The sequence below is a fragment of the Perissodus microlepis genome, chromosome 6 (assembly GCF_051167445.1).
Source record: "Perissodus microlepis isolate ML-2025 ecotype Zambia chromosome 6, ASM5116744v1, whole genome shotgun sequence".
Lineage (NCBI taxonomy): Eukaryota > Metazoa > Chordata > Actinopteri > Cichliformes > Cichlidae > Perissodus > Perissodus microlepis.
In genome coordinates, this window is record NC_140466.1 from 14,101,447 (window position 1) to 14,124,498 (window position 23,052).

The 23,052-nt window shown below is 39.8% G+C and overlaps 1 long non-coding RNA gene across 1 annotated transcript; it reads right to left on the bottom strand.

The window, feature by feature from the left end:
• Window positions 1–608: 608 nt before the first annotated feature.
• Window positions 609–20,550, bottom strand: LOC146385288 (uncharacterized). The gene is made up of 4 exons (XR_014800470.1): window positions 20,167–20,550; window positions 14,479–14,569; window positions 9,057–9,107; window positions 609–7,202 (listed from the first exon to the last, which is right to left on the bottom strand). It is a non-coding gene; the product is annotated as an uncharacterized LOC146385288 (long non-coding RNA).
• Between the last annotated feature and the right edge of the window lie 2,502 nt (window positions 20,551–23,052).

Sequence of the window (23,052 nt, forward strand, 5' to 3'; positions counted from 1 at the left end):
ACATTGAAATTACAACAATTAAAGTTACTTCATATTTCAAACCATAGGGAGCACACATGAATCCAACTGTGGTGTGTTATTCTTTTAGTTACTTATATTTTATACAATCCCAATTCCCAAAAAAGTTGGGCTGTGTAAAATGTAAATAAAACAGAATATAATGATTTGAAAATCTCAGTGTGGTAGAAACAGAAGAAAGGGGTGGGGCTAAATAAGCTTCTTCCTAATCCTTTTTGAACATGACGAGTTATGATTTATTAGGATTATTTTGTTTTCCCTATGTTTTGTGTTTGATTGATTTTTTTTATATCAAATAGCAAGTTTGACCATAGACCTCTGACTTCTTCTATAAGTTCAAATAAGGTCAAACTTTCATAAAATGCCTTTTATTTTTAAAACTTTGCCTAAAATTCTCATGCCTTTGTTTGTATTGGCCCGCAATGCATGGTATATGGGTATTATAAATATCGCATTATAATTGTCATGTCAGATTTGACCTCTGACCTCACTTTTATATTTCATATCTGCCAACGGGGCAAATAATAAAAGCCAAACATTGCACTTGTTTTTACTGCACTACAAACTTCTAAAATTACTCTTAAAAAGGACAAATAAAATAAATACACACAAAATACAAACTATTCTCTTGAAAGTAAATACTGCCCAGAGTGTGAACTGCCTCGTGATTTCTTTTTTATTCACATTTTGTATCAGATTTGGGGTCATATGTGGACTTAGGTTCTCACTTATGTTTAATTTATGGATTGTCACACATGACATACACTGCCTATGGCACAGGTTAGGGTGGTGTGTGCGTTGCTGACAGAGTCTCCAGAATCAGAGCTCACGCTCCTGATGTTTTTGGAAATTTACCTGTTTCTAAGCATTCGCTGATTTCGTGGTGCAGGAGAAAACTCCCATATCTCTGAGAAAGTCATTTACTGTGGTGATATTCTGAGTGATTCAAAGATAGAAGCTTTGCAAACATTTTCGCCATTTCAGTGTTCAACCTTAGATTTTTAGCTTACAGAATATTTTAATGCTTTTAGATAGTTATATTCTCTAGACACAGTTTAAAGAAGGTCACCGTGACAATGCCCACATACACACAGCTGAGTGGCTTACGAAGAGCCCTGACCTCACACCATCCAAAACCACTGGGATGATCTATGACACAAGCCTCGATACGACTACTGATGCAAATCTCAGCGAATCCCACAAACGTTTTTCAAAAAGTCGATTTAATCAGTCGTGTGGAGCTCTGCCTTTGACAGTGGTTTATGGGATTTTGGTTGGTTTCATTAAAATATTATTAAGGGTTATAGGCTACATGTTTTTCATTATTTCTTGCAAAGTTTTGTTCGTGGTCTGAGTCTTTAACAGGCTATATTGCTTTTTTCTGGCTTTGATGAGTATCAGGCAGCCAGCCCACTGCTGTGGTTCCCTGTCACCTCTCTTCCTCCTGCCACAGGGTCGGCTCTCATGATGCTTAGATGCGACCCTTTGGAAGTAGCTCTCCTGTATATTGCCCCTCATGGTCTGAAGTGGTACCTCGGTGGTGCTGAGAGAAGAAAGCATGCTGGTTGAGCAGACATCATGCTATTCTCATAACCTCTCCATCCCACTCAAACCCCCCCGTGACAAAACCACAACATTTGATGACATTTGATCAGACTTTTGTTTTACTGTCTCCACCTGTGGCTGGTTATCAGGTGAGGATTACAGGAGCAAATGTGAGCAAGAAAAAAATTGCACTGCTGTTTTATTTGAGATTCTTCTTTTATTCTGTGTGGACATCATTTTGATTGCAGTGGATTATCCTCTACGATGGCACATAATCACTGATAATGCCCCTGTGAAGACAACTGAAGATGCAGGCTTCTTAGCATGCAGTAAGACTGTGGAAAGAGCTTTTTCTAAAACCGAAGGAGTACTTTTTCTGCTTAAACCCATCCATGTTTTTTTCCCTATACCTGCGACTGTAAGCAGACTGAGCAGTCAAACTCATGTCATGGCCCCTTGTTTTGTTACGTTTGTTGTTTTGCCCCTGCTATATGTGTTCCCCTGTTTAGTCTGTATGTTACGATACAGTTTTCTAATGTCTCATTAGTTTCACCAGCATTAAATTGTTTCCACCTGTGTCTCATTTCCAATGAACAAGCTATAGACATAGTTCTGTCTTCACTCATCAAGGCCCTGACCTCTGACAGGTTCAACATACCCAAACTTTTTTTTATCTGGATTCACTTAACCTATCATCAGTAATCAGGATAACAGTCGCACGGAGCGATATCAGCATATTGTTAAGGTAACCCAGGTATTCACCTGCATGTTTGCATTAAAGGGGCAACATTAGCAGTATCTGCCCAATCACAACAATGGATAAATAAACTGGTAGAAGAGTGACGAATGCTACAGAGGAAGAAAAATATTTGATACAAGAAAAATTCTTCGTACTTCTTTTTCTCCCTCTCGTGGATCCAGTTTTGTCTTCTTTGCCCTTTTGTGGGTTTAGAGTGTTTTCTATCACCTGGTAAAGTTTAGTGACTTTAGCTCAGAGGTTCAAAACTGAACTGAAAAAGAAAAAAAAAAAGAGAAGGAAAACCTAGGATCATCTGAATAGAAGCATGAACGATATCCTTGGTCAGCCTGGACAAGAGGACGTGAGGTGAAAACTGCATCTATCCACTGCAGCCACATCCTCGAGGTACTGTCACCTGATACCAGTGCAAATTCACGTTCATTTTGCCTCCTATACCAACCAAACAGTCAATAATAACCACAAAGTTTTTAACCCACTAAAAAAGTAATGTACTGATTCAGTAATCCACCACATGTCAAAGGTTTTTTGCTTTTTGTTACAGTTTGCATTCTTAACTGTTCGAACGTTCGGTGCATTCCTCTTTGCATACATTTGCAGTTATTTTGCCAGCCTCACAAGAATAAAGACCGATTAATTCGAAGACACCTTACTCTCAGGCTAACTGAAGACCAAAAACTGATGTTGCCATGGTAGCAATATGTGACACCTGCTTCGACTTGTGACACTCGACAACAACAACACAAAAAAGAGGAAATGGTGGCTTGTAATGTGAGGTTTTTTTATTATTAAGGAAGCAATGAGATGCAGTTTTTAGAGAACCCATTGAAAATGAAGAGCAGTGAGGTCATCGTCAGCCATGTTTGCCGAAGGTAAGCACCCGCATGAAAAATTAACAAGTCACGTTAAGAAGCCGGAACAGCCAGGCCCTGCTGTGGGTTTGCACAGCTACTGCTTTCTGTCACTGCATTTGTTTCCCAGTAAAACGTCATCATAACCGTTGAATTCTTCCCAAATACAAACATTTTCGACCACAGTAAATAGAGCTGGGTGTTTAGATACTGTCAGTCAGCCGTGTTCTTGTTATTTGAAAAAAAATGTCTAAACTTTTCCTGCCTAACATGTCTAAGACTAAACCTCTTTGTGCAGCAGATGAATCGATGTGAAAGTCCATCTTTGTGATGTCTGACCTTGTGGTGAATAGGAGGATGTTTAAGAAACTACTCGATATTATGGACAATGCATCTCAACCGCTGCACTCCACATGTTAGCCATAGACACACTCCCCTTCTCATTTCCACTGCACATCCATGACTCCTCTCCTCACATTGCAGTCCCAGAGCAGAGGAGGTGAGGCAAAGGGGTATTTAACAAAATGATCCTCCTCACCTTGCTTTAAAGTTACAACTGTGGAAAATGTTTCACACTTGCACGTATAACATCTTCCAAAAACTTTTATATTAGATAAGAATAACCATACTAAATGTAAAATGCAGTTTTTAAATGCTGATTTGATTTTTTTTTAAGACAAAGTTTATCCTTTGTGGAAAAAGTTAATTAATATTGTAACTGCGATTAACCACATCTCTTTGTGGCTGCGTTCAGTTTCACTGGCCATTCCTAGGCCGGATTACTGCCAGGCCTGTTGAATCACAAAATAAAAATCTGTCTGACAAAGTGAAGCAGGCTAAAATATCTCAAAAATGAACAGATCATGTCATGATCCACAGAAACATCTATCGTCTATCATTCTGAAAAGGGTTACAAAGACATTTTTAGGGCTTTGGGACTCCAGTGAACCAAAGTGAGAGCCATTATCCACAAATGGAGACAACTTGGAACAGTGGTGAATGTTCACAGGAGATCAACGACTGATCCAGGAGGTCAGAACCCAGAACAGCATCTAAAGAACTCTGTTCCTTGTCTTGGTTAAGGTCAGAGTTCATGATTCAACAGTAAAAATGAGACTGGGCAAAAACAGCATCCATGGGAGATCCAAGGAGAAAACCACTGCTGACCAAAAAGAACACCAAGACTCGTCTCACATTTGGCAAGAGAGAAAGATAAGAACATCTCGACAATCTTGATGATCCTCAAGACTTTTCAGAAAATATTCAGTGGACTGATGAGACAAAGGATGAACTTTTTTGGATGTTTTGAGTGTTGTTACACGTGTTATAAATTAACACAGCATTTCATTTAAAAAAAACAAAGACCAACAGTCAAACATGGTGGTGGTAATGTAATGGTCTGGGGTTGCTTTGCTGCTTCAGGACGACTTACTGTAACTGATGGAAACATCAATTCTCTCTACCAGAAAGACCTGAAGGAGGACGTCTCTCCATCAGCTCATGCCCTGAAGTTCAAGCTCAGTCAGGTTATGTGCCAGGACAATGATCCGAAACACACCATTAAGTCAACCCTTTAATGTCTTTTTTATATTTATGGACAATTTTAATTAATTAAATTAAAAATACATAGAAACAGTAATCGACAGAAAATCCTTCTGTAAAAGGATACACGTGTGTATCCTCCGTTATCGCTCTTCTAGCAAAGCCGCCGCTCCGCTCTGCCCTGCAGAAGTATTTTTAGGAGCTGAGACACGTCTAACAACATGATGTACTGAGATTGATTTCCAGGTCACGCACAGGAGGAGGCACAAATTAGTGAAACAGGACAACCGACGTGAATACGAAACACAACCATCAGTCTTTATAACCTCGCCGATGTCAGCGTGCTGGGTCGTTGACTCAGCATTTTGAGTGTATTTTGTATTTTTGATCCCTTTTTGCTATTTTGGGGAAATGTTTAACTTCTAGTGTTTACAGTTTGCATAGAGTTTAGACCTGGTTAGGTTGTAAGTTTAATTAGAATTATGATCCATGTTTTCTTGTTGATGTGTATGTATATGTTCATTATGTCTGTGTCTCCCTCCGTGTCTCCGCTCGCTTTTCTGTTCCCATGTTTCATGCCATGTCTCCCCAGCCCTTCATCTCCCTCTCATTCTTTATCCCTTGCTCGCTCTCTCACTCCCTTCCTCCCCTCCGTGTCCCTTGCTCCCCGAGTTCCAGTCATGTCTTGTGTTTCATCTCCCTCTGTTTCCATGTTCTCCTGTTCTTTCCCGGTCCCAGTGTCAAGTCTGTGTGTCTTAGTCTGCGCGGTTCCTGTTTTATTTTGATGGTCTCTTATCTCGTGTTCAGTTTTGCTTCGTCTTGTGTCATTAGGCCTATTCATCCCAGCTGCGTTCCTCGTGTGTTTCCACTTCCCTCGTCACCCTCATGTGCATTTATTGTGTGAGTTTCCCTGTGTTCGTCATCAGGTTGTCTGCGCACTTCTCCTTGTGTGTCCAGGATTCATGGTTTCTTAGGTTCTTAGTAGTTTTCCCAGTTTATGTTACAGGTTTGGGTTACATTCTGTTTTTTTCGTTATTTTGTGTCTTTTTGGAGCGCGCAGGAAAAACAGGTTTGAGTCTCCATGTGTACCTTTATTCCAGCTTCTCTCTCAGGCAATTATGAACCATGGCTCTCTCCCCTTCATTAGATTAACTCCCATGGTCTACCAGAGTGTTCAGGAAGACCATAGTCATTACCCAAGCTACTCCACGTTACCGGCAGCACAAAAGCCCCGCTTTCACCTAGTAATTTGAGTCAGACAGACTCATCAGGGCAGGAGACAACAGTGAGATATGGAAGTACTACTGCTACTATCTGCAGATATCTATGTCCTGCACCGCCTTGATTACACAGGAGGATTTAGAGTGCACACTTGGCAGAGGCGACGTTCCTGGGGACATATTAGGCTCATTAGTTCCCCGGGCTTCTGCCAGTGGAGTACTTCAGCCGGAGGGATTTGTTGTACACAGTTGTCAGAGTGACAAACAGGGATATTCACAATAATAGAGTTCTTAATAGAGTAGATGCATAACAGTCGGCCATATTCCCGCCACAGAGGCTGTTTTGGTCCCTTTTCGAAAATAACTTAGCGGTCTGTCGCTCCCACTGGAACGTATCATTAAACGCACACTGGTATCTCTGGGGCAGCGCACAACCTTAATATCAATAAGGATCCAATCACTTATGTAATCAGGCAGGAAATAACAAGATCTCATTTGTCGGCAAGGGAAATGATGCAGCCCATAAAAAGATGAAAAACAGTATTAATTGCTAAGATCCTGTGCATAGGGGGCCCATTGTCACGCTATATGATTTAGTCGTAATTCGACATGCTTGTGAATCCACGTGCAGAGCAAAAGGCTCAATTATAGAAACGAATAAGCCAGGGAGCTTTCATTTTTTTTGTGCTGCTGGGAGTGTGGGTGTGGATTTCCCTTCAAATAAAGATGCAGCAGGCCGTGCGTGTACATCACAGAAAACACTTGTTTATTTCTGGTCTGGCAGCTCGGTAATGACAGAAAGTTTTTCAGTCATTCCAGAGACCGTCAGGTTTTCATCGCTTATGGAACAGTTGAGTAATGATACAACCGGGTGTGAAATTGCTTTCCTCCCTGTAATGTCAAACAACTACTTAAGAGGAGAGATTATTGCACAAGGGATTTTAGCAAGCCAAAAAAACCCTCCAACAAAGCTGCCAATCACAGCAGGTTTGGTGCTCGTGGCACAGAGCGTACACTTCTGTGGGCTCTTTGTCGCTGGAATAAAGGAAAACCGGCAACAAGAGGTGTTCAAAGTCTGTCTACTCCAAGTGACTGTTTGGGGCAAAAATATGGGATTCGTTTTGCTGTCAGAAAGTTGAAAAGCATCTAAAGTTGACTTTACGGATCAGCTTGTTGACTGGAGCGAGACCTGCTGTGGCTTAAAGGAGATGGAGGACCCACTGGGCTGTTTCCACATTTCGACTGAGGACATTTCTCCAGAAGAGAATTCTGAGGAAAAAAAGAAGAAACTTTAGTTTGATGCTTCACTGTCAACGTTAGGGTATACATTTGAAAAAACAAAACATTTAAACACGTCTAAAAATACACAGTCGTTACTTCTGCTGAGGAGACTGTTTGACTGGTTCAGTTTGTTAGCAGGTTACTCAAAGTTTTGGAAAATTTACCAGAGCTGAAGGTTTGCCCAACTTCAAAGTGATAAAGTCAACCGGAATCTGGATCCAAATTTTGGCTGTGATTCAGGAGGTAGAGCAGGTCATCTTGGTGATTTAATCCATGAGTCTACATGCCAAAGTACCCTTGGGCAAGAACCCTGAGTTTCTCGTCATTTATTGGAGTGTAAATGTTTAACATACCCCACATCCGGTAAGGTAGAACAGCGCTACATAAGAGCAAGTTCTATTATCACTGATCCATCCTTTTTCTCACAAGATATATGATAATATTAGGGGTTTGGGATACATTCAGCAGCTCATCAGCTGCCAACATCCATACCTAAGGCCAACTTGGAATAAAGTAGCTAACCTAAGAAACATGTCCTTGGACATGTATTTGGAGTCTCCATCTATCTGACCAGGAGGTTCAAAACAAGTAGTGATGGGATTTCCGGCTCTTTTTAGAGAACCGGCTCTTTTGGCTCGACTCACTAAAAAGAGCCGGCTCTTTTCGGCTCCGAACCGGCTCTTCAGGTTGTTTTGTTGCTTTTTTTGGGGGAAAAAAACCCCCCACGGCTCGCGATAAGGAGCCGGCTCGCGTCGTTCACGTCAAAGATCCGGCTCTAAGAGCCATTTCGTTTGCGACCGACCCATCACTAAAAGCAAGAACCATCTTGCTGCAGAGTGACAGCACTAACAGCTGTGACATTCTGCCCCCTTTCACAAAGACATGTGAAACTGAATTTGTAATGTTGGAAGATGTTGTCTTGAAGTTTTCAAGAAAATATCACAAATAAATCCAGATCTAAATATCCAATTCGATTCACAGATTCAGTCCATTTACGGTGTAATGCAGCGGTCTCCAACCTTTTTTGCGCCACGGACCGGTTTATGCCCGACAATATTTTCACAGACCGGCCTTTAAGGTGTCGCGGATAAATACAACAAAATAAAACTAGTACCGGTACCGAAAAAAAAGAAGATTTATTCATAACTCACGTGAAAAGACCCAGGAAAACCGAGTTAACGATAAAACGATAACAAAATAACGCTAAAAACCCTGAAAACCATACATTTCACACCTGAGCCTCAACTCTCGCGGCCCGGTACTGGTCCGAGGCCCGGGGGTTGGGGACCGCTGGTGTACTAAAGGACATTTTCAGGCTTGGTTTCGCTCAGACTGCTTCTCTTATGCATCCGTGACCGCGACCGGCACTGCAGCCTCGATGGATGTGCTGTGGGAATACAAATAGGCTCTGCAGTTGGAATAGATTGGTCATTAAACGGCCTCTAACCTGCGTGATGCCTGAATGCACACTCGATGCAAATAATCCACACACTGTAGTGAGAGGCAGCAGTCAGAATATAACTGATGTAAACTGCCTCCTGCTGCAGGGCAGTTTCTCCTGACCCAATTCCACCTACATTTTCTGGAGTTTATTACCATCCATTCACAATTATATCCACACCTACCAACAGTTTAGAAACACCAGTTTAGCTAACAAACAAACACAAAACTTCACACGGAGAGGTTTGAACCAAAAGTGAGAAAAGCGTGCAAGAAAGGAGAACTTCAGATGATGCCCTGAATTAAACATTTTTAGGAGTTTAACAGCTTACCATTTTGATTTAGATTTATTATATATTAATATCTATTAACGTTTATAAAGACAGACTTGGATCAACTTACCAGCTGTCTTTCCATGGACCTGAGCACAGCTTCCACATCTAAAACCCAGCTCTGTGTGGAGCAGGAGGTGGGTGCGGGTTGTCAAAGGGGACACAGGGAAAGCAACAAAATGAAGTATTTCATCATTTAAAGAAAGATGTTGCAAACGAAATTGGCTCATGCGCCTTTTGATCACAGCAGACACAGATCTGAGCATACAGAGAGCTTTCACATTTTGGTTGATAAAATATTAAAGAGGCTCCGGGAGGCAGCCAACCTTACTGCACCTCTAACGCACACAGGTGGTCTGCTTCAGTTTAGATGGAAAGGGCAGCCTTCAGTGTAACCAATTTAAACAACATACCTCACTTTACAGGACACATTTTCTGTTTGAAGATGCTCTACATTTGTCTCAAGGTCATGTTAAGTGTGTAAGGAGGTCCAGCATAAGCACAGTTTTTCAGCAAATACAAATGTTTTCTGGTTTTTGTCTCTTGTCTCATTGATTTGGAGTAAACCTTTACAACAAGGGACACAAAGTTACTCATCAGTTATTTTTTTTTTAAGTAATTGTTGTTTTAGTTGGTCATCAGGAAGAAAGTCTGATTTATGCATCATTACTATATACAGTATATATAACACCAGACTGGACCCCGTTTTGTTTCCTTCAGAGGGGTGTTAATTCTTTGTAACACAGCGTCAACAAGATGCTGGAAATATTCAGAGTTTTTGGTCCATGTTGACGTGACAACATCACACAATCATTGCAGATTTGTTGGCTGGACATCCATGATGTGAAACTCCTGTTTCACCACATCCCAAAGGTGCTGTGCTGAACTCAGATCTGGTGGCTGTGGAGGCCATTTGAGTGCAGTAAGCTCATTGTTATGTTCAAGAAACCAGTTTGAGAGGATTTGAGCTTCGTGATTTGATACGTTGTCCTGCTGGAAGCAGCCATGAGTAGATGGGTACACTGTTGTCATAAAGTGATGGACCTGGTCATGAACACCACTCAGATAGGCATAACTTATGTCCTGTTGGTGCAAAGAGGCCCAAAGTGTGCCACAAAACATTACACCACCAGCCTAAACTTTTAGCAGGATGGATCCCTGCTTTCATGTTGTTGAAGGCAAATTCCGACCCTACGATTTGAGTGTTGCAGCAGAAATTGAGTCTCATTAGACCAGCCAACATTTTAACAGTGTTCCAGTTTTAGTGAGGCTGTGCAAGTTCAGAGATGCTCTTCTGCAAACTGTGATTCTAATGAGTTACTGTTGTCTTTAGCTTTAAGCAGTCTGGTTACTCCTTTGACTTCTGGCATCAAAGTATTTTCACCCTGAGAACTGAAAAGTTTCTAATTTCAGATCATTCTCTGCAAACCCCAGACAAGCATATGTGCAAAAAACCCAGCAGAAATACTCAGACCGGCCATGACCAGTGACTTTTATAAATAAAAAGGATAAATTAGAGTCTGTAGCACTGACAGCACTGAATATGTGTCAGCACTGCAGCTGTACTCAATTCGTTGAAGCAGAATCTTTGTCATAGGTAGTAGTTTAGTGAATGAGTCGCCCATGGCAACTTGGGAAAAATGGTGCTTTTATAATTGACACAGCCTCCCGGGTTGAAGGGGTTAAGGTATTTAATTTCCACTTAAATTAAAAGTTCACACACAGCTGGAGACAGATCTGTGCCGATGGGCTGATTCGTCCTCGTCTTTCTTAATATTTGCTGTGAGCACAGCATGGTGCAGTTCTGCTTCATGGTCACTGTGGGGTAATTTACTTGTGTTCACAGCTTCATTAACCAAACTAATTAATACTTTAATTGGTACATATTTCTATGACATTTTTTAATATCAGCTCAGTCAAAAAACACAAAAAATGTAGGTGGGGTTTAAGAACTTTCCTGATTGTAAGGCAGTGTTTTATCCTGTATTGGTAAACACATATATAAGCATGTATAGAGAAGACATCATTTAAAGGACAATCTTGAGCACTTGACTCCTGCTGTCAGGTGATCTGGTGGCTCCTTTTAGGGTATTTGCTGGACATGTTTTGTGTCCATTTTATGCTTTTGGAGGAAAGGGCCCATGAAAAACAGTACACAGTTATTCTGAGTGTTCACCTATGGTGAAACATTTTTATCCTATTTGAAGTGATGTCTTTAAATCTAACAATGCCAAAAGGGCACATGGGCCAACTGAACGAATAGATGAGTATGAAAAAGATGAGAATTATATGCTATGGCCTTAAATGTCACTAGTTAAACACCTATGGCAGATTTGTACTGATATAATTGACACCATTCTCCATCACCAAGTGAACGAATATGTGTTGAAAGACTCGCTTTTCTCCCACATTTTTACTGGTTCTGTAGAAAACAAACATTTCTGAAGTCTGGCTTTTACCCAATGTACATGAAGGGAAGGCTTTAAAAAAAAAAATATATAGCAAGTAGGTTGGCCTGTGTAATGGCTTACTCATCAAGGACAGTAACAAGTTACCAAAAACTCACAAGCTTTGCAGATTTTAAGGAATATATATGATGGAAACTACCAGGATGAAAATGAGAGAGTCGTTTATTCTGAGAAACAGTTTTTGTTACGAGTTATTTTTCAGATATGGCATAACAGTTTGTTAATCTATGGATACATCCAAACTATCCTGCTCTCCTTCACTGGTTCAGGTGGGTTTGCTATCCACAGAACTACAATATTTTGATTTGGAGCATTCAGCCATTTTCTCGTCAGTCAAGCGCTCAAACCGAATGTCTGAACCTGCGGTTCCTGTTGTAACTAACCAGAATTACTACTGCAACAAGACATCATCAGTAAGATCAAATTCTCCTCAATTTTATTCATAAAGTGCTAATTCACAACATCAGTTGACTCAAAGTGCTTTATACTGCAAGATAAAGACCCTTCAATATTAAAAATAAAATGCAACAATCAAACACCCTCCTATGAGCAAGCACTAGCCAACAGTAGGAAGAAAAAACTAACAGGAAGAAACCTTCTGCAGGCTTTAATGAAGTAGAATAGTAAGGTATTATAAGATCTTTAAGTTATGACAGAGCCAGATTTTTCAAGATTTAAAATAAAATTGTAGATTTAACAGGTAGTAAATGGAGAGAACCCTCTATGAAAGAAATATGCTCTTTCTTTCCAGTCCTTGTCAGTACTCTTGTCGAGGCATTTTGGATCTGCTGAAAGTTTTTTAAGGAACTTTTAGAACAACATGACAAAAATTAATTACAATAATCCGGGAAGTAATAAATGCATGAACTAGCTTTTTAGCATTAGTCTGAGACAGTATGTTTCCCATTTTAACGGTACAGAGCAGATGAATGAAGGCAGTTCTCCGTATTTGTTTAATGTGCACATTGAGGGACATATCCTGATCACAAATGACTACAAGATTCCTCACCGGAGGCCATGGTAACGTCATATAACATAAGCATCTGGTTATACACCAGTTTCTACAAACTGCGTACCTAAATTTTAACTAAATTTAGAAATTAGAAGTCATCCAGGCCTTTATTTCTTTAAGACATTCTTCTAGGTTAACTAGTTGATTTTTGTCATTGGGCTTAATAGATAGATAACGCTGGGTAAAATCTGCATAGCAATAAAAATGTATACAGTGTTTTCTAATAATATTGCCTAAGGGAAGCATGTATAATGTAAAAAGTATCGGTAATGTAAAAAATATTAGTAAAACTAACCTGTCTCATGATGGTTTGTAATGGACAGCTTAGTCAGTTCAATCTGACAAACACTAACAAGCTCAATGCATTAGTACTTGTGATGATGAGCCTTAAATTCATTAACTGCTGTATCCTTGAAAGAAGCAGCACAAGAAAAGTCATATGCAAATTATTCATATAATTTGCAGCCATAATAAAGGAGCAGTGACATTGATTTTCTGATCGATAATCAGTGTGTTATTGAATTGACCAAAAATAGATAGCATGCCGTCTAAATTACTTAGTATTGACTGCTGGCAGTAGTCAGCAATGTGCAGATGCTCTCAGTTTGTTCTGTACCTAGAAAACAAGACTAGAACATGTTCAGGACAGCTTGTGGAAAAACAGTCTTACTCTGTGGCTTTGTCTCTTCTCTATGCTCCACTCTCTCAGATCCCTCCAGTGCCCTGGCAACAATGCATCGGCTGCCCTGCTGTCTCCTCTCTTAGCCATGATGTCGCCTCCACGCAGTGTGCTGGATCACAGCACTGACCACAACCAGCTCCTCAAAGGGCCAACACAGTTTTCACAAAGTGTAACACGAGTCTGGAAACTGATCTCTGTTAACACAGAGCCAAACTGTCGGTGGTAGTCATTGTTTTTGGACGTTATAAGGTAGCAGTATAGACAGTGCTGCCTTGTTACGGTCCCATTATCAGTCCAACAAAAGCTGAGAGAATGCACATCTTTTAATGATAGATTGCCTTTCAGTGCAGCGTTTCTAAATAATGGAAGATGCTTCAGCTGGCTTTGGGCTGTGATCATTAGAGGAGGCTGGGGTGCGTATGAGGGCTTTGCAGAATAATGCAGGTCTCACCTTTCCAGCATGCTCCTATTGAGTCTGAACATTCAAACTATTCATGCTGGAAGCTATGGACAAATAAAACACATTTAAACAAACAGGGGTTTGGCCTTCACTGAATATAGGAGCTGGATGTTCCTCAAAATATTTTTGACGGGAATATGAATATGAACTGGTGGCTGAAATAAAGACTTAAAATTTTTAAACCATGTCCGTGTGCAGTATTAAAAACACGACTTCAAATATAGATGAATCTGGGAAGTCAAAGTGAGCGTATCATCTGTTTCAGCTGGATGGCTTTCCCTTCTGAAAAAGATATTTTTCCATGAATTAAAACAAACAGTCTTCCATTTATCCTTATCAGGGTCGCGGTGGGACTGGAACACATCCCAGCTGCCACAGGTTGAGAGGCTAACACAGAGGGAAAGGCAACCATTCTCAAATATAACCAATTTAGAATCACCATTCAAGCCTTAACTCACTAATTAGATGTCTTTAAATTGTGAGAGGAAGCTGAAGTACCCAGAGAGAAATCATGCAGACATGAGGAGAACATGTAAAGTCCACACGGAAAGGCCCCAGCCAGATAGATGATATGAATCCAGGACCTTCTTGCAATGAGGCAACAGTGTTGACCACTTCATCACCGTGCTGCCCAGGAACAATATCAAAAGTAGTAAAAACTATATGAGCAAACTAAGACTACTGGTGCAGGTGAATTGGAGAGAAAAACAAAACAAAACAGGAAAACAGCACTTTCTGAAAAGAAGTTGTGCTTCTTACATCAAAAAGTTGTTTTACAAAAGGGTTCACCGATAAATGCCACAACAGAAGCTTTTATCTGTGATTATTTAATGGAAATGATCTGTGGCACCAAAATCCATTAATGCTTACCTGAGTTGGATGTCCATTAAGTGAGTGTCACTTGTCAGTGTCTTTGCTCTCCACCGATGGTGACTCCTTCTCCCACGAGCCTTTTGGAAAGCTGTGAAGGAGGAGGGAGTGGGGGAGTGGGAGAGTGGGGGACAGGGGGGTCAGAGAGAGGATACGGCAATGAAAAAAGTACTTGTGAAGGTGATAAGTGATGAGATAATGGAGGTATAAGATCAGCATTCTGGGAAGAAAAAAAAAAAAAAAGTTCTGTTTTGCTGGTCAGCTTGCACTTGTTTGTTTTCTTATAATGAGAAGGATCTTTTATGATGCGAACCTAAATGGGAAGTGAAATGTTCCCGCTTTGATGTAATTTTCTCTGCACAATAAGTTTCTGGAACAACAACCATGGTTTTGCTGCAGTTTTTAAAGACGCGTTGTTAACTGAAGGAATTGCTCAGAGACCACGCAGAAAACACGCTCAACACCCTAATGATGACTGTTCAATCCCTTCGAGGACAAAATCAGTGCATTACACTTGGAAAACAGCTATTAGGGTCTTCATAGGAAATTTTCACAACTAACTTTGGATTGTTTTAGAAAACATAGATCTGACTTTTTCCCTTTCTCCCAGAGCAGGAAACAGGCTGCTTCAGATGTGCTCGCACCACCAAAACATTGTATATGGTTTGGGTGATGATGCTGCTGGATCGAGCGGGTAAGGAGCAGCAGGAGCAGGAGCTATTGATATGAACAGCACAGAGAATATATTATGCTGATATAACATAACCCATCATAATATGGCTTATATGCCATAAAGGATGTTTTACAGGCTAACCAGTATCAAATTCTCACATATCAGGTCTACAGTGCCAAAACCCCCAACCCCAGATGAAAATGGTCCCCAAAAAGCCTAAAATGGTTAAATACAACAATGAATTATACTGCAAAACTATAATTCTTAGGGTTAGGGTAAGATGGCTTTACACTTTGGGCTCATTGTCTTCATTTTCCCTAAGCAGACCTCAAATTCCAACATGAACTTCTATGAGAAACAATCTCAGGCTGAGGCTCACAACCCTTTGATTCAATCTTCTTTGCAGATCATTGGGTAGAAACAGCTGATCAAAGTGAACATATTATGCTTTTGTTTATTTTCTGTGACATAATAGTAACTATGGTGGATGAAAGTACAAATATTCTCTATGAGCTAAAAGCTCTGGCTTCAGATTGCTGTAAATAAAATGTTTTTGACCAACTGAGTATCACAGTAAATGTCTATTAGACATGGCGGTCCACTGTTTCTGTCAGGGCTCTGTGTGCGGGCAGGCGGAGACGAGGATCCAAACGCAGGACTCGGAGACTGAATTGCAACTGAAAAACCTCAGCTTTATTGCTAGCGATGAACAAAACATGAACTGAACAATGACACTGAGCACAGAAACACACAGGCAACTCTGAAGGTACGACACGACACTGACACAAAGAAACACGGGGCTTAAATACACTGAGGAAGTCATCAAGGAATGGGGGAAAAGGAGGGAGACACAGCTGGGAGAGATTAGGGCTAACGAGACGGGGGGAGCAAAGCTAGACACGCTGACATGAGACAAACCGTCACAATAAAACAGGAAACAAGAAACAGAGACGCAGACTTGACACTGAACTAAACCTATACTAAACACGAGACACAACCCAAGAACTAATACCTCACCATGAATAACTGAAACATAGATTTATAATAATAATAATAATAATAATCAACAAAGCATCAGAGAACCAGAAAATTATCCATAATGCAAAAACAAACCAAAACATAAGAAACTCAAAATGCTGGGTCAAAATGACCCAGAACCGTGACAGTTTCCATTTCAAGCTTTGTTCTCCAAGACATGAAACTGACATGAATGCAGAAGTTGCTTTACCAGCAGGGGGAGATAATATATTTAAAAGGCACAAAAATGTATGAAGTACATTCCAGGGTCCATAATCGCTGGAAACTATTAAGATAGGTGGCTAAAAACATGTAACTGTATTTGTAATGTTTTTTCAAACACTTTCCTGGGATTTTTGCTTGAAATAAAGTATCTCTCTCTCTCTCTCTCTCTCTCTCTCTCTGCTGTTACAGCAACTTCTGCATGTGTGTCTATTTCATGTTTTGGAGAGGCAAAGTGTAAAATGCAAACATGCTTTACCATGATATTGGGTCGTTCTGACAGCAGTTTTCCACTCTTGTGTTTGTATGATGTCAGCAAGAGTGGAGTATACTTAAGACTATCACCTGCTGTTAAAACCTTCTGCTTGCATGGTGCAGCCAATCAGAAGAAAGTTGGCTTGTGATAAGGGAGCAGGGGGATAACAGCCTGTTTAAGATACTTGATGAACTAAGGAAGTGTACTACCTTGAAACAAGATATAGATCATTTTGAACTGCAACTATTGCAAATGTTTTCTAGTAGAGTGCAAGAACAAAATATATGCTGTTGTAAATTAGCATAATGGGTTCAATTAAAAGTGTGTGAAAATGTATAAATCAAACAAAGACTCTACAAAAGGGAGTTTGATGTGAAATGTGCATAAACTCTGGATATAGGTATGTTTGTGTGAAAATGGATCGATACACATCTCAGTGGCAGTATGTTTAATATTGTGTCATAGGAATTTTTTAGCTTGTGTGAATTTGTTTCATAATTAACAATTCATTTAAAAATCAGCTCTCAAAACTTAGAAAACCTTTTCCATTAACCCACATTCAATTTAACCTCACAGGAAATAGAGTACGGTGTAATTGGGGTGTTTGTTCTGCATTTATTTAACGCCAGAACAAAAGGATGCGTATTATTGGATGTGCCAGCATTACTGAGAAAACTGACAGTTTAAATCCGAGGCAATTACTGAGCAAAATAGTGCTCCTCAGAAAAAGGCCTAAATCCATCACAGGATATATTAACAGGCTCATATTAAACTCCTATTCAGATATCATACTTGAGATAATATCTAAGTTATTATGAGACTGTATTTAGAACTCTGACTGGTGTTAGTAGTCAGGAGGCCACATTTCAGATCAGTTTTAATATATGTAGCACCAGTCCTCAACAAAAGGGAGCTCAAGGTATTTTTAAAAAATATATATCTTACAGAGAGATACCCAGCAACCCCATATGAGCAAGCACATGACAGCAGTGGGGAGGAAAAACTAATTTCTAACAGGAAGAGATGTTAAGCAGAACCAGGCTCAGGAAGTGCGAAGCAATCTGACGTGACTGAGGGTGATGGGAAGCACAGTAGTAACCCTCTTAAACTAGGTAGAACACAGTGATTAAAGCGGGCCTGAACAACCCCAAATGACATTCAGGTACTTCCAGTTAACAGAACTTGAATCTAATTGGCAGGTCAATGCCTGGTAATGTTAAATGAGGTGATTTTTCATGTGCTACAGCCTGGCATTGATTGTAGTGGTGACATGGAGATGCTGTCTCAATAAGAAGAGAATAATGACATCCCACAGCTTAAAGTCTCAACACGTCCTTCTTCCTTCCTATTACTGTGATGTGTTCATGGTGCAAATGTCAATAAAGTTGTGGTTGGAGCTAGCTAGCCTATGATAGCAGAGTTAGCAGAAACTGATTTATTTATTTTCCAATTTTCATTGGTAGTAATTTCAAATGCTTGAACCAACATCTCCAAACACGCAAATTCTGCTCAGTAAAATTAGATAAACTTGAAAGTCTAGATAAGTATAGATACAGACAAATAAATATATGGATCTAGATACATTAATATAGAGTTTAAAAAAAAAAACAAAAAACCCCCCCCCAACTATCATGTATAGATCCTGAATCTATACATAATGTGTTACTGAATTATGGATGAATTAAAGAACATCGAACATTTAAAGCCAACTATGAGGGAGAGGAGACCAAAAGATAATTATGTAATAACTGGGAAGGAAGTCTGCCACATCATAATAAAGTGTTTATTTTGGCATTTACATAACACAGTTCTTTGAAAGATTATCTTTGCAATTGTAGTCTTTTGGTGCGAAAGCAGCTCTCATTATAATTTTGGTATTTCCAGTCAGCTTTTACTTCTTTCTAGCTAAAAATAGCATCCAGTTCTCAGAAATTCCCTTCAGTGAAAGAAGCCACTATGAAGCTGACTAATGGTGAAAGTCAACAACATTTCACAGTAATCATTGCTTGTTTTCCAGCACACAGTCACCTCTGAACAAGTCCTAAACTGAACTGTTGTTCACACTAAATAATTGCTATGTTCATCTGTAAGTGATGAACATCATTATGAGGTAAAGATACAGAGACAGACCAAGCCCCGGGGCTGCACATTTGAAGGCAAGAAGAACTCATGTTGCTGTCCGTGCTTTCTCATACTCTGGCAGTAGGCATAAATCTTCAACCGAGGTGTCGCACCACATTATACATAACTGTGTGGACAAATCAGTATGTGCCAACCTGAGAATGAGCACATCTGAAGCAATGAATCCTAAAAAAGACCCCTTCTCATCCAGGGCAGGTGATGAAAGCAAAATATATTCCATTGCTTTTTAAAAAAGTTACCTGATTCTCAAAGATTCTGAGACATGGGATCACATAGAAGTCGCATGATGCTTATGACTGTATTGTTGAGCAAGGTCAGAGAGTAAAGACATTTTGTGCTTTTTTTCCCATTAGATCACTACTTAGAAGGGATGGTTTCCTAGAGAGTGCTGAAAATAAACCAGAAGTCAGGATTTAAACCAAGAAGCATGTTAGTGACAGCAAATGCACACTTACAGTCATTAAAACTGCATCACAAATATGTGTGTGTATGCCTTTGTCTCTGTGAGAGGGCAACAAAAAAAATTGGTGTAAATACCAATAAAGACTACAATGAATACATGAACAAAATCTTATATTCTACATTTGCATAAACATTTAAACATTATTTTCTGGAGCATTTCATAATGAATTTGACTGTTAATGAGCATCACTTTAAAGACAGAATATTAAGCTGTCGCTCAGCTTTGTGTTTATAGTCTTCCATTCTATAAACTACTGAACCTTGGTGAACCTCTTCAGTTCATTCTCCATTTGCTGCTGCTGTGTTAGCTCGTCCCCCCCAAAGGCAACTTACTGATGATTGGCTTCCCCTTGTAAAAAGGTGTGAAGAGCAGGTGGGCAGAGCTGTTGTGTTCGCAGATAAAGCCATGTGCTTGAGATCACCATATTAGGGATATCCACTCACTCTGACATCATATTGAACCAGGAGTAAAAAAAATATCTGAAATTGAATGTTTGGGGATTGCCTCCAAACATTCAAGCACTTACTTTGACCATGATGAGCATATAATATTATAATACTGCAGATTACAGCAGTGGTATAAACAGGTCCACTTAAATTCAGTGATATTAAGCTCCACAAGTAGAAAAAAAAAATTGTTAAATTGAAAAAATTGAAATTAAATGAATCCTAAAATACAGAGTTTGATTGCCAAAATACTTCTTCAGTCACCTGTTGCACCTTCAAGAATTAATTTTTTTCAGTCGTGTTTTCAGTAGTCAAACCAAAGTCAAATCTCCAGTGCAGGTAAACACAAGTTTAAGATGTAGCATTTATGTAGATTTATTATACCAAAATTAACGTACTTGTACTGCATGACTGCTGCTCCAAACAAAGACAAAAACCATCAACTCAGATGAACAAAAAATTTACTTACGTCTTACTTCGGCTGAAGAAATGCTGGCGCAGTACAAAAGCCAGAGTAGAGAGAAACATGATGGTGGTGCACATGGTCCCAAGAGTCCACCACCACCACCCTGCATTCACAGAGAAAGCAGGTTCAAAATATTCCACCCATTCTGTAAACCTTAAGCACAGCTGAGAAAACCATTTCCCAGTTACCAGGTGTTTGTCTCTCCCCTTGCCTGGATCAGGAACACAGGAGGATTAGTCAATCCCAGATTAGAAAAGATGATATGCTGCAGAATTGAAGAACAGCCCTGCACTGCACATATAAGCTACAGTGTGTGTGCGCACTTGTTGTGCATGATTCATGTTTCTGCACTGCTTGATTTTCCATGAAATGCAACTGGATTTTTTTTCCAGTTATTCTCCAACTTTTTCTGCAGCATGTAATATCAGCTGCTGTAACATCTATTATCCAACAACCCGCCCTGCCCGGCCAGCCTGCCTAAGTTTTCCCCAGTCACCTCATCATCAGCTGCCTGCACACCTGCCCCTCATTTCCCCAATTATCTCCTGGTTCATCTTCAGGACCGACTATGCACTTCAGCTTCGTTTGTTATCATTAAAGCCACTTTCAGTTTCTCTGTCTGGATTTCTTCATCCAAACTGTGCAATTAAACCAAGTGGAAACAAACCTCCAGGGCTGAAAGAAATGAAACCAGCAAAGAAGGGCCAAACTGAAGTTCCTTAAATGGCCACTTGAGGCTGACTCAAAACATGAGTCAATCTCCATAAACTCCTATTTTAACCCTTTCACGCATAGTGGTCACTACAGTGGACAGCTATTTAAAGGCTGTTTTCTTGTATTTGTGTCAGTGTTGATGGTATACCTGCACATAAACCACTATATTGGACACTGATGTGTCACTCCATACACAGCAGTTGTCTAAGTGGATATGTAAACAAAACAAAAAAACTCTTTGAAAAGTACATGTTTAAAAAGTTCAAAAATATTTTTTCCATGCTTAAAGATGAATAAAGATACTCAAGAAAAAAATCCTGATTGAGGTTGTCATAATTCATGCATGAAAGGGTTAAAATGCAAGAAGGACTAAAACAATTGGTACAAAAAAATAATTTAGATCTATAAAGCCTAATTCCCTTCTCTGAACTTTAACGCATTACTTATTTATCAGGTATTTCATTAGTGAGAGATCATTTGGAAGAAGTGAATGTGATTTATAGAGACAGAGAAATTTTGAAAAAAAATAATGATATACTTGGATTTTAGACTCCAATAAACCATCATGGAGGCACAGAATCCCAGTGGTGATCAGATTTAGGACAGAACCCCTGGAGTCTAGACGCTGGTGGTGATGAAGATGAAGAGCAAGACTTGGATAAAGCTCAGACTTGGGTGAGGTGGAGATGGGGAGGAAATGGGTTGCATGAATGAGAAAGAGAGAATGACAGAGAGCATGGATTTAAACCACAGAGTGAAGGCTGATTGGCTCAAAGATGACTGAGAGAGAAGATGACTGGACAAGATTGGAGTAATGACATTATTGAAATTGACCATCGTTTTTCCTGCCTGCCTGATCCTTTTTTTTTTTTTTTTTTTTTTTTTTTTATAACTGTAATGACAATAACCATCCAAACATGGTATTACCAAATTTCTATGGACAATTTCTCACTTCACAGAGAGAGCAAGATAGATGGTGAGCGAGAGATGGGTTTAACATGCACACAGTGTCAGCACCTTTACAGAAATCGCTTTGTGCATTTGTTATTTTAGTCAATATTTCACTTATTTACTGACAAAATGGAGGCTTCTTAAGTTTTCCAGCTTGGTCTTTTTTCCTTACATCAGTTATAACAAACTGATGGTAACAAAACTGGAGGCATCGTATTCGATTTGGTTTCATTCCATCCTGTACAATAGTATAACATCTTCAACAGAGGCCTGTGTATTTTATATGACAATGATCTGCAGTTCTGAACATCAGTAAATTTAATCCATTTTACAATTTGTATCCCATTCAGGTTGTATAATGACTGTTGTCAGGTGGAACAAAATAACCTGGCAACATAAGTCAAGAATGGTCAAAGACAAGACGGTTTGAAACATCTTAAAGGTCTCAGCTGTCTGTGTCACTAGACTGCAGTTATATTTCTCCCAGACAGCAGGACAGGGATATTCTTAACCACTGATGACATTCCTCACCACCTGAATCTGTGACTTTGCTGTCGTGAAACCTCTGGTGCATGGACGCCAGACTGATGGAAGTTCACACAAGTGGCTGTGAGGAATGTCAAGTTACAGCGATGTGGCTGTGCATCTCATCTCCAGCTCTGAGACATGCCCGTGCCTCCTAATTGGAAAATTCTTCAGGGGTCCTCTTGTGCTTTATGTTGATGGAGAGCTGCACAGACTCACCAGTGCCTCAAAATCAGAGGATTTAAGTGTCACAGAGCTGTAATTTGTGTTGACCTGTATATGCTTGGTCTGCCTTTTTTGAGTGTGTTACATTTTTGTTGGGGCAAAGTTAAGAGGATTTTATGCATTTAGGACCAATGTCTAAATTACAGGAGGTGCATGAAGGAAAAGAAGGGCTCTTTAAATGTAAAAGTGATTGTCATCTGGATAAAGCAAGAACAGTGACACGAAGCAAAGGTCTACCAGGCCCGCTGCTGAAATGCAGGGGAAAAGCATTTCTGTTTTTGTGCACCAACCAACAGAATATTTTACCCTGTAATGAGAGAGATGAGTTTACCTTTTGGGCTCTCTGCTTAAAATAGCTTTCTATTCTTTTACAAAAGGAAGCTGTTTTGAGTTGTAGTTTGCTTGTGTTTGTGTATTGTGAAGGAAATACCCAAATGCAGGACAAAAAAAGAAAAACTTCCAATGCACAGTCTC